The following is a 12,758-nucleotide window of genomic DNA, read 5'->3' on the forward strand; positions in this document are numbered from 1 at the left end:
AGTTTGACAGTGGAAAAGACAACCAAGTCCATACGTTCCATACATGTAAATTGACCTTAGACCTTTTGAGAGGTCCTGTGTGATGAGTTGAATTATCACGCAGTACAAGCCAGATGTAAGAATGCAGCAACTCAACAAAGGACCATGGAGGTCAGAACAGGCTGTTTCTGCATTCACAGCAGAAGTCATGGGGTCTGTGCAGAGACAAAGGTTGAAGAGAGGGCTCTTTCACAGGCCAGCAAAAAAGACTGCGAGCACAACATGTTAGCCGAGTGACAACATCCTGCTTTTATCTCTGTCTTGCCTCTTCTTTTGCTTCTTGTGTCTTGCTGATTCAATATCGATTGGTTGGGATTCGGCCGGAAAAGATGTGGCATTTTAGAGGCCAAGCGTTCAAGGCTGTCTATACGTAATTTCACTCCTCGGCTGTTATTTACATTGTTGCATAGTATTTGAAGGCTAGAGACTGAGGAGGCAGGCGACAATTCATCCTCTGCATTGTTCTCGGCTTTGGCAGGAGAAAAAGCCCTGCCAGTACTGTTTGCTTTTGTGCTCTCTGCTAAAAAAAAATCGATTTATGCAAAGGGTGTATAAGCTAAGGTGACTTGTAGGGGAAAAGCTGATCAGAATTTTGTCAGGTTTGTGTTTCAGACTCCAAAATTTAGGCCAGTGCTTATTGACTTGTTTTGCTTCAGTACTTAGAGTTTATGTTGGACATCCACACCGTTTACCTGTATTTAATGTAGTCTAGACTGTATTTTTATTTTATTTATTTATTTATTTTTAGGATGTCATACAATCTGCCCATGTTGGCTTCTAGGTTATACAAAGTGGAGGATTAATGTATGGCAAAAAGTTTAATTGGATTTAAAACACCTTTTTATGTGAATGATTTAAAATCAGTTTGCAATCCTGTAGTAATGCATTGATTTCGGACTGTATATAAAAAGACAGTTTTTATAAATTTATTATAAATATAAATTTATTTTGTTATGGCTGATAACCAATAAATTTACATTAGTTGGTTGATTCGTTTTTCATTTAGAGTTTTATAGTATTATTGCAGTATTTATCAATATTTGGAATAACCTTTTATTTTCATGTTAGTTTGTTTTAGTAATTTTGTTGCAGTATGAGTGTTTTTTATACATGTGTGTGTGTGTGTGTGTATGTATGTATATACAGTCTATATATATATATATATATATATATATATATAAAAGGATACAGCTTTAATATTTTTTTATTTTGTACTTATTAAAGTATTTTTTTCTCCAGGTTTACATTTTCCATCTAATATTAATATTTTATTTGAGCTTTATTTCAATTGCCATTTTTAAGTTTAGTGAAGTAAATAAAAAGTGATTTTAATAGTTTTAGTTTTAGTTAACAATAACAAATCTCTCTCTCTCTCTCTCTCTCTTTCTCTCACTTGCTCTCTCTCTCTACACTCTACAGTACATAAATTGTAGTAAAATATATTTAATTTTATGAAATTATTTGTTTATCCCTTCTACTCTAACTACACATGATTACTTTATTTGTTTTTATGGTTGATTGTTTGTATTTAGTGTTTTTTTTTCCTGCTATCCCTACCAGAACAGACCCACCGGTTGAAAACAGTTTTCTTCTTGCATTCTGACACATTGAATGCAGTAGGTCCCATGATGCTTGGATGCCCAGATGCGTGAGTGTGAGCATATAGAAAGCAATGACAGTTTCACCGCAAGCTTGTCAGAATGTGTATGTGCACACATGTGTGCTAGTGTGTTTTCCTCTGCATCTGTGTCCCCCTCCTCAGTGTGTAGCTCTCCTCTGTACTCTGCTGCTGTAGGGTAATCTTTTACACTAGGCAGAAGAAGGCAGTGGAGGGTGGAAATGAGCTTTTCAGTTTCACTCCCTCCTGTATTCCCCCCTCAGCCTCTCTTTTGTACCCAGTGCCCTCCTTGCCTTCCACCTCTATTCTTTCAGCTCTCTCACCTCTGTTGTTTTGCTTCCTCTTTCCCTTAGTCTACGTTCAGGGTACTCTACCTGTGACTGTGAAATCAGACCGTGTGGAGTCACATTCCACACAGCGCTCTTTAAAGCAAATTACTGCTTGATCATTTGCTTGCTTGGTTTTCCTCTCATTTGTCTGTACTTTGGTAAAAAAAAAGTTTTTCTTTCTCTTTTCTTTTTCGGGTCTCCTTTCTCCAGTGACCTAGGCTTGCCCTCTAGGGGCTGAGGGAAATCACTGCAGTGGCACCGTTGCCCTCGTCGAAAGTGTGCTGAGGCGTTGGCTCCGGGAGCGAGGGCACAATGGGGCTGCCTCTTACTCCCTCCTCAGAAGCCTCATTCAGCTCTCCACATATTAGAATAGTTCACAGGGTGCCCCTGCTTTCCAGGTGATAATGAAAGGCGTTCCAAAGAATGCTTTCAACACAACGGTTCCTCTTCAGTGCCCCTCACAAAGTAGCGCACATTCGGAGTATGAATATACCTCAGTGGTAGCAGTACCTCTTGTTGAAATTCAATTTCCCTGGTATATTTCTTTAAGTGGACTGAAGGTCTATCAAGGAAAACTATCAATGCTTTTACATCTCTCTGTTCCGCAAGTGTCACTGTTTTTGTGCTCTCAAAATAGGGGACTATTCAGTTATTCAAACAGGGTCTAATGAAAGAGAAACAGATGAATTGATGAATCTCAGATATGATGGAGAAAGTCATACAGCACTTAATCGGATTAACTTTGTTGTCTTAGTTTAGGTGCTTTAGTTGTTTGGATTCAATGTCAAAATTGACATCACAGTATTGATAGTTAACATCATGGTATATAAACTAGAGATTGCATTATTTATATAATTATTTGATATATAGTTTTTTTGGCAGATGATTTATCCGAAACAATGTACATTGTATTTAAGGGGAACATTTTATAAATTCCCTGAGAATTGAACCACTGACCTTGGTATAATAACATTATTCTACACTGTTTCATATTTTATTTTATTTTATTTTACAGCATTGCTGTTCATTCACTCTCAGTTGCTCTTAACTCGTCATTTTCCTATTACTGATACTTAGTACAAGCAATGTTTACTTTGGGGACCATTCACTCAGAAAATGAATATGTTATTATTAAATAATACCAGTATTGTTATTATTTGGAAGAATTGTTATTATGTTGAAGACTGTATTGTTAAGAAATGTCTCTGTGTTTGTCCATACATTGGAAATCAAATAACAAATTGGTGCCATTTCATTAAATTTCACTGGTATTGGAATCAATAACTAAAATTTGGTATTGTGACAACCCTAGTATAAAGTATTAATGTATAGTTCAGCATGTATTATTAAGATACACAGCATCTCTACTCTCAGCAAACAACATCTTGGCTGCTGAAAACCATGGTTTTACTTATGACACTGTGGGCTGCCTTTTGTACTCTGAGCAGCTTCATTTCTCTTTCTGTCTTCTGTCACCAGGCCCTCTTCCATCTTTTCATTTGCTTTCATCAGCCGCTCTCTTGCTCTGTCCATCTCTCTCTCGGTCCATCCCTCTCACACTCCGTCTCCAGTCTTAAAGCACTGACAGGGCTGGCAAAGACAGAGTGCGGACGTCCAGCTTAAAAAGTGACCGCCCTGTCCTGAAGCTGCACAGCTGGGGAGCTACAAATCTATCATGGCCAACTGCAGCCTGCAAGCCAAATGCCCTTTCTGTTATATGAGGAAGAAAGAAAGAGAGATGCATAAGGAGACAAAGAAAGAGATGCAGAATATGGTGAAATCAAAAGCATGGCTGCTGGTGGAGGATGCCTGGTTTTAAGGGGTATGCAAAAGCAAGAAGAATAGAGCTGGGAGAGGGAAAGGGGGGATGGGGGGCATTAATCATTATTGGCGCACACCTCTGTCCGTGCTGCACCCTGACGGCCCTTCCACCCCTGACATAAATCATAATTCCTCCACAATAGATCCCCTCTCCAGCATGCTGCGGAAAAGTCTGCTGCTCTTATTGATTTTTCTTTTTTTCCCTCTGCCTTCCCTATAAGCACCTGCACCCCTCCCCCCGTCCACCGTCACTTCTGCCAAGTCATTAGGAAACATAACTGATATGATATTCATAGAATACTAAATAAACTTTATGAGGACGCAATGCTGTACGTTCCAGTGCCCCCCGTCCCACCTTATTGATGCATGAGAAGCAAGTGTGGAAAAAAAGCTAAACTAATGATATAAAAATTACAAAGCGTGCTCTGTGCTATTACACCTCTATTGATTTGTTTTTGAGGTGCACCTAGGCTTATAAAAGTTGCTGGAGGAGATTAAAGAAAGAGAGGGCCCACAAAGAGAGACAGATAAAAAAAGAAAGAATATGGAGTTGAATAGGCTTTGTTCGCAGACCTTGGGTCAGCATGACTGTAAGTGTGTTTTTGTAGTGATTTCACTCAGAAAATAGCGCATTGATTTGTGAACCTTGACCTCAAAGTGACCCTTGTAGTGCATTGCATCATTGTAAAGATTTTACATGTATTTGTACATCTCAAATATAATAACTTTTGGTAACACTTTAGTATGGGGACCCAATCTTCATATTTTATTAATGTGATGTAAAATGTATATGTATATATATATATATATATATATATATATATATATATATATATATATAAACATTTTATTTTCAGCATTGAAAATAATTTCAAAAACGGTTTTTAGCATTGGTGATCATAAGAATTGTTTCGTGTGCAACAAACTGATTTCTGAAGGATCATGTGACACTGAAGACTGTTATAATGGCTGCTGAAAATTTAGCTTTTCCATAACTGGAATAAATTACATTTTAAAATGTATTAAAATGTGTGAGTGAGTGTGTGTGTGAGTGTGTGTGTGTGTGTGTATATATATATATATATATATATATATATATATATATATATATATATAGTGGGTATGGAAAGTATTCAGACCCCCTTAAAATTTTCACTCTTTGTTATTTTGCAGTCATTTGCTAAAATCATTTAAGTTCATTTTTTTCCCTTATTAATGTACACACAGCACCCCATATTGACAGAAAAACACAGAATTGTTGACATTTTTGCACAAAACTGAAATCACATGGACCTAAGTATTCAGACCATTTGCTCGGTAGAAGCACCCTTTTGATCTAATACAGCCATAAGTCTTTTTGGGAAAGATGCAAAAAGTTTTTCACACCTGGATTTGGGGATCCTCTGCCATTCCTCCTTGCAGATCCTCTCCAGTTCTGTCAGGTTGGATGTTAAACATTGGTGGATGCTCAATTGGGTTTAAGTCAGGGCTCTGGCTGGGAGTTGTTGTGAAGCCACTCCTTCGTTATTTTAACTGTGTGCTTAAGGTCATTGTCTTGTTGGAAGGTGAACCTACGGCCCAGTATGAGGTCCTGAGCACTCTGGAGAAGGTTTTCATCCAGGATATCCTTGTACTTCCCTTAGTCCGCATTAGGCCGCATTCATCTTTCCCTCAATTGCAATCAGTCGTCCTGTCCCTGCAGCTGAAAAACACCCCCACAGCATGATGCTGCCAACTATGCTTCACTGTTGGGACTGTATTGGCCAATTGATGAGCAGTGCCTGGTTTTCTCCACACATACCACTTAGAATTAAGGCCAAAAAGATTCATCTTGGTCTCATCAGACCAGAGAATCCTTCAGGTTTTTTTTTTTTAGCAAACTCCATGGGGGCTTTCATGAGTCTTGCACTTAGGAGAGGCTCTCTCTCTATGACTCTGCCATAAAGCCCCGACTGGTGGAGGACTGCAGTGATGGATGACTTTCTACAACTTTCTCCCACCTCCGGACTGCATCTCTGGAGCTCAGCCACAGTGATCTTTGGGTTCTTCTTTACCTCTCTCACCAAGGCTCTTCTCCCCCGATAGCTCAGTTTGGCCAGACAGCCAGCTCTAGGAAGGGTTCTGGTCGTCCCAAACATCTTCCATTTAAAGCCTGGAACACACCAAGCCGACAGTCGGCCGTCGGGCAGTTTTTGTGCATAGGCCGACTAAGTTTCCTCAGTGTGTTCCGCACCGTCGGCTGAAATTGGGCCTCGTCTGCTTTTCTTCTGCCGATTCGACATGTTGAATCGGCATCGGGCCGTCGGTGAAAGAGGGAACTCTGATTGGCTGTTCAGCTTAGTGAAAGAGTCAGTGGACGAGAATAATAGCAAAACAGCGAGCAAAGTCAAAACGGTACAGATAGAGACTGTTCTAATGATATGTCATCTTACCTGATTGTTCCTTGGCGAATATTTCAATATTAACACGAGAGGAGTGGAATAAAGAAAGTGTTTAGCAGGATTAATATTCAAAACAGTAAGCACGTGCAGCTTTGTTTATACGGTTTGTATAACTTCAGCCAGCAGCGTAAGTTTCCCTTTTTGAATGACGAATATAGCCGAATATATCTGCAGAAATAGACAGTTGTCTCATTTACACGCAGGCGCAGAACGCACATTCTACCTAACAGTCGGCAGTAGTTCTCTCGTGTGTTCAAGTTTAGCTTTTTACCCCGACGGGACAACACAGTTGGCTTTCATCAGCGCTAGTTCGTCAGCATCGGCTTGGTGTGTTCCAGGCTTAAGGATTATGGAGGCCACTGTGCTCTTAGGAATCTTACGTGCAGCAGAATTTTTTTGTAACCTTGGCCAGATCTGTGCCTTGCCACAATTCTGTCTCTGAGCTCTTCATGCAGTTCCTTTGACCTCATGATTCACATTTGCTCTGACATTCACTGTGAGCTGTAAGGTCTTATATAGACAGTTGTGTGGCTTTACTAATGAAGTCCAATCAGTATAATCAAACACAGCTGGACTCAAATGAAGGTGTTGAACAATCTCAAGGATGATCAGAAGAAATGGACAGCACCTGAGTTAAATATATGAGTTTCACAGCAAAGGGTCTGAATACGTAGGACCATGTGTTATTTCAGTTTTTCTTTTTTAATAAATGTGCAAAAATGTCAACAATTCTGTGTTTTTCTGTCAATATGGGGTGCTGTGTGAACATTAATGAGGGAAAAAAAGAACTTAAATGATTTTATCAAATGGCTGCAATATAACAAAGAGTGAAAAATTTAAGGGGGTCTGAATACTTTCCGTAGCCACTGTATGTGTATATATATAAAAATTATTGTATTTTCGATCAAAAAGCCTGGGTGAGCAAAAGAGACTTCTTTTCAAAAACTTTCCGACCCCAAACTTTTTAACCTGAATAAATAACTATACAGAAAAACAATACAGGCACATGAGGTCAGATTCGAACCTGCATCTTGTATTTGAGCACCACATTTCAGAAATGCAGACCCCAGACTTCTATAATATCTAGAGAAAGCCATCCTCCCATTTATCTTTGTTGCTTATCTTCAGTCCAGGCCTCCCGTAAGTAGGTAAACGATTGGTAAAACGTATTAAAAATACAATTTAATACTTGAGACTTATATGTTTTTTTTTAAATGGAAAAATATATTTAGTAGGAATACACTGTTACTTTTGAATAGCTGTCAAGGGGAGAAATATGTTTTTAGCCCACATCATCATGCAGGTATGGCATCTACCAACAAGTCCTTACTGGTTAACCAGCTAAACCCTGACTCCTGGCTTTCGCTCTCCTTCTTAGGTTTGAACTTAAAGCACTAAACTCCCACTGCTGTAGAGCAGAAAGCATGTTCCAAATCAAAAGAAAACTTCAACATGTGACACTTTAAGATAAATCAATGGATACTGTACAGTATGTTCATCACATCTCAATCAGTGGGTCCTTCTGCATCCCTCAGTACCTCCTTTCCTTGGTATTTTCCTTTTTGCGACCCTGGTCTGTGTGGATGTTGCATGCATTTGACATGGGAGCAATTCAGGCAGTGTTAGTTGAGGCCTGGCCGGGATTAAAGCTTGGGTAGAGGGTTATTAATGTGTAGCGGAGGGGACAAGGGCGCTCCTGTCCAATTACTCTGTACCTAGTCACCGCCATCCGTCCGAAAAACAACAGAGGAGGAAAGGATTAATTGCCTTGGACTCTGCCCCCACTACAGGCCCAATTATGGAAACATATTGGCTCCCAGCGTTGCCACAGACACTGCTGTGCTGGGATATTGTGTGAAATTTCTAACCGTTTCCAGAGGTCAGGACGACTGGACTGAAGCAGAGGCTGAGAAAAGAGTGGTTATGGGTACATGTGTGTGAGCGCTGCTGTGTTATCTCGGTTAGCACGTTGTTGATGTGAGCTGTTATGGGTGTAGAGGATGAGACTTTGTGGTAGGAAGCAAAACAAACAAACAAAATCAGAATGGTGGTCAGCTGATTTTTGCACACTTGACAGGTTAGGATTTATATTTAGTACATTATTATTTGAATAGAGATTTATTAGTCTAGATTTATTATTAATCTATCTATCTATCTATCTATCTATCTATCTATCTATCTATCTATCTATCTATCTATCTATCTATCTATCTATATCTATTTATTTATTGGTCGGTCAGTGTGTCTATCCTATCTGTCTGTCTTTCATTTTGTCTGTCTGTCTGTCTCTCTGTTCGTCTGTCCATCTGATTAGAAATTAAATTCAAATAGTTTAAATTGAATTCAATTTTTGTTTGATCCAGTGATCTTTTATTTTTTTGTTTAATTGGCTACACATTAGCATCAATACAAGTTGCATCAAACAGTTGATACATTTTTACTTCTTCTTTGGCAATATCTTAATTACTTCCTTTTAGATTTTCTTTTTATCGCACTGTTGGAAGAAGAAGAGATTTCTTATTTCTACCTTAAATCGAAGTAAATTAAACCATAATAGTATTTTCTAATCATGGAATGCTGTATTGTCTCAACTGTCCACAATTGTGCTCCATTCCACAAATTGAGACTGCATTGAGCGCAATTTAGCTGGCATGTTGACTGATGCAGACTCCATGAATCCTGAATTAAACTGGCTCTCGATGAATTTCAAATGTCCTTTCCTGTTCAGAAAGGCAGGAGGCCTGAAGATGAAGGAGAGAAAGCATTGACCAGGCTGTGCTGTATTAGACCTGTCCTTTAGCGTGCAGAAGGAAATATTAAAGGGATGAGATCCTTGTGTTGCCTCTATGCCTTCAGCTCCTCGAGTAGACAGGTCAAGCCAAGAGTAAATCAGCCTGTGCTCCCCAGGCCCAATTTCCCCCAAGAGCTCAATCCTAGACCCACTCAAATCAAGTAGGCTGCCCAACTTCCAAACAGAAAATCAAGGAGACTCTGCAACCATGAAAAGCAGTGCCTCTCAACAAAATAAATGGATTTTAGTGAACTTTTCTGTTGATCTGCCACACAAAATGCACTTTGTTTTTTTCTCAACCCCTCACTTTTTTCTAAGAGCTCAGTCCAATGGAGTCCCCTCACAACTTAACGTGTGGACCAAAAACTTCAACACTGTGGTCTGGGGAATTGATATTTGTGCTATGCGTTGTGTGGATGATGGCTGGTGTTCAGGCATGCTCCCGGCGTTCCACAGCTGCAATGACTAAGCACCCTCTCCTCGCACCCTCGCCCTCCTCCATGCATACCCTAATGTGAATAATGTTTCTCCTCAAACTCCTCTGTTATAAATGGAGTGCCACTCTGCACAATGGCAAAGTCAGGGCTCGTATTGATTAACTCTCGTCATCGACTCCCACTTCCATGATTTATGAATGTCTGTTATTTTTGCACTAGCAATCAAATTCATCTTGTCTTTCCTGACTAGGGTCTGGCTAAGCAAACAGTAAACATATTTAGCTTGCATGGCACTGCTCCCAGCGCTGGCCCATTGAACATGTTGCTCTTAATAAAAGTGCTCCCAGAGGCACCTCAAGGGCCAAAGTAGTACAGCTAGGTGTGTTCTTATTTTCTGCGAGGTCCTAATGCTTCATACTTTATACAAATACTGATATTGTGCCATCATGACTTTATTTGAATTACAATAGCATGTATAAAACTTTTAGAATGATGATGAGAGGGAAAATAATTATCTTGCTGGTGTTGTGTAATTCTAATGCATTGTTTGAAATTTATGGTTGTTTTTACAGGAGCTGTGCTGTGTGTTATTTATTGTAAATAAAGCTGAACTCATGAGCCGTCCTTTCTATTTATTTATTTAGATTTATACAGTTGTCATTTATTTTAATTTTTTATGTTTGTTTATTTTGAATTTTCTTATTCTTTTTATTTCATATTTATATACAAATAAAACTGCTTACAGACTACTTATGTACATTAATAATTATTACAATAGTTTTAAATCACTGTTAAGTTTGTCTATATGTGATTTTTGGTTTGGTCTCACAAATGTAGTATCTGATTTTTTTATTTTTAGACAAGAAATTAAACAACACCAAGTACAAGTACAAGCTCCATCACAATTGAGCAAATTTGCACAATATTGGACATTTGTAAAATGTCCATAATTAGCTTAAGTTGTATTATATCAACAAATGTGTTTGAAAAGAAAGTAGGATTGTTTCTCCGAAGATGAAAAATGTGACAGTCCGGGAGACGCCTTGAGTCCAGATATCTATGGTTTGTCTGTCTATTTATGATTCAGGCTTTGAAAATAAAATAGGAGATGACTACAAGGCTGCTATCAGCTATCAGTTTAAACACAGTGTCCACTGCTGTCAATTTGGAAGACTGCCTATTTCCCTCCAAACCAGATCTAGAAACTGTCAAGGTACACAGCGATAAGTAATAGTAACCTCTTTTCTTCTGTGCTTTTTTCCTCCTAGCCACCTGGCTTTTTAGCCTGTGGCTTGAAGCGATAATAACAGCTGTGAGTGAGAGGTGTCCGGGTGAAGGAGGGTCCCTTCTCGTAATGGCGAGTGCTGTCTGCTCCTGTGGACCCTCGGCTCTGGCTTCATTGAGATTCCATTAAGAACGTGGGAGTGCACTCCCCCTCCCTGTTCGACTGACACTTGGATCGTGACAAATTGGCTCTGTCATAGCGGACAATTTTGAGATGAGAAGTAAATTAAACATGTAATCACGCATGGAGGTTCTTGGTGAAGTTCGGGGCCATCCGTGTCATAGCCTTACATCACAAAACTCTCTGATTCTCTTTAGACTCTTCGCAGGAGCTGGTGTCAACCAGAGGCAGATGGACTAGAGCACTTGAACCCTAGTAAAGGCTTTGGATTGTATTTGAAACACTCCAGAAATCTCCTCTTTGCTGACATTTGATTTCTTTTTGGAGAGCTGGATAAAGGTGCTCAAACTTACGGCGATTGAACAGATACAATATCTGCAAAAAAATCCATATAAAACATTACTGCAGCATTACACTGTGCTTACAAGGTATCCGTCATTGTAACGCAGAAGCTACTTGGTTGCAGTATAGTTCTTGTGTTTTATCAATGCCTGAGCGGTGGCTTTGCGCCGAGCGTGTTTGCGGTGAGTAGAGGAAGCAGCAGGAAGTGTTAAGGGCTGCTGAAAAATTAAGTCCCGTAGGTGCAATTCAACACTACACTGATAGTATCAGGTTTCAGTTGGCTCTATCAAGCAGGTATTACCACCACCAACTGTAATCATTAATGAAGCCGGCAGCAAGTTTATAACGCGCTAAATGATGCGGTCCACTCCAGATAAACATGTCCTAAATAAACGATTTGGGTGGTAATTGCACTCTGCCAGGGCCCCGTTAATAGAGTCAACTCTGCTGATGAGAGGGTTAACTTCTTTTCCGAAGGAGCCTCTCACTGGCTCATTGCACTCTCATTTCTACGGAGATCTTGGCATTCCCTTGGTTATCAGTGTGCTTAAAAAGAAAACCTAATTAGAGCAAAAAAGGCCCTCTTTTTTCATTTTCTCTAATTAGGTCCTTAACATAATTAGCAGGTAATGTTAATAACCCTTTTTTAAACTCTATTAAAAGGCTGTTTGAGAGTAAGTGGATGAGGAGGATGTCCTGTGTGGAGCCATGGGTCCCTCGGTGGGTGAAAATGGGAGACCAAAGAGTCATGCTGGGACGTCAGTTCATCAGGGTTGGAGTGCCACTGCATTATAGCTCAGGCCCCACAGGAGTCCCCTCATCATCAGACTGTATGCCCAGTACATTAATATCAGCACCCACCCCTCCTTTCTCTCACTTCATCTCCTGGGCAACACCAGGTCTTCATCAGGCGGTCTGCAAAATAATGGCTGATTTAATGGGGAGCCAGTGTTTGAGCGACATTAACCATGAGGCTGCTGCTGAAATACGGCTAGAATTAGAATCCACCAGGGGGCATTGTGTCTTCAGTAATGTTTGCACAAATTGCCATGAGAGGACAGGGACCATTGTTGTTAATGTGACTCCAGTGAAATATTTATATGGGTTTTGGGAAGTGCTCTAGGTTCCAGTGAGTGGTCTGTTGGCTTCACTGAGGAGGAGGAGGAGGAGGAGGAGGAAGAAGCCGCCGTCGACCAGAAGAGCCCAGTCCTCGTCTTTAATTAAGTATCTGAAACATCAATTTAAATGTAAATATCGGTGGTGCAGCTCCACTCATGCGTAAATTAGAGCGTTGGCCTGGCACATTGCTCTCTCTCACAAGTCCCTGCTCACTTACTCGGACATCTGCTCACATCTGCTTGGCCCCGGGCTTTCCCCAACACACACACACACACACACACACACACACACACACACACACACACACACAAACACACACACACACACACACACACACACACACACACACAATTAAAATGGAACTCATTCTTGTGCAAGCAGATTTGCATTTACAAATATACATATACGCTATATAT

This window comes from Carassius carassius, chromosome 41, assembly GCF_963082965.1.
Source record: "Carassius carassius chromosome 41, fCarCar2.1, whole genome shotgun sequence".
In the NCBI taxonomy this organism is placed as follows: Eukaryota; Metazoa; Chordata; class Actinopteri; order Cypriniformes; family Cyprinidae; genus Carassius; species Carassius carassius.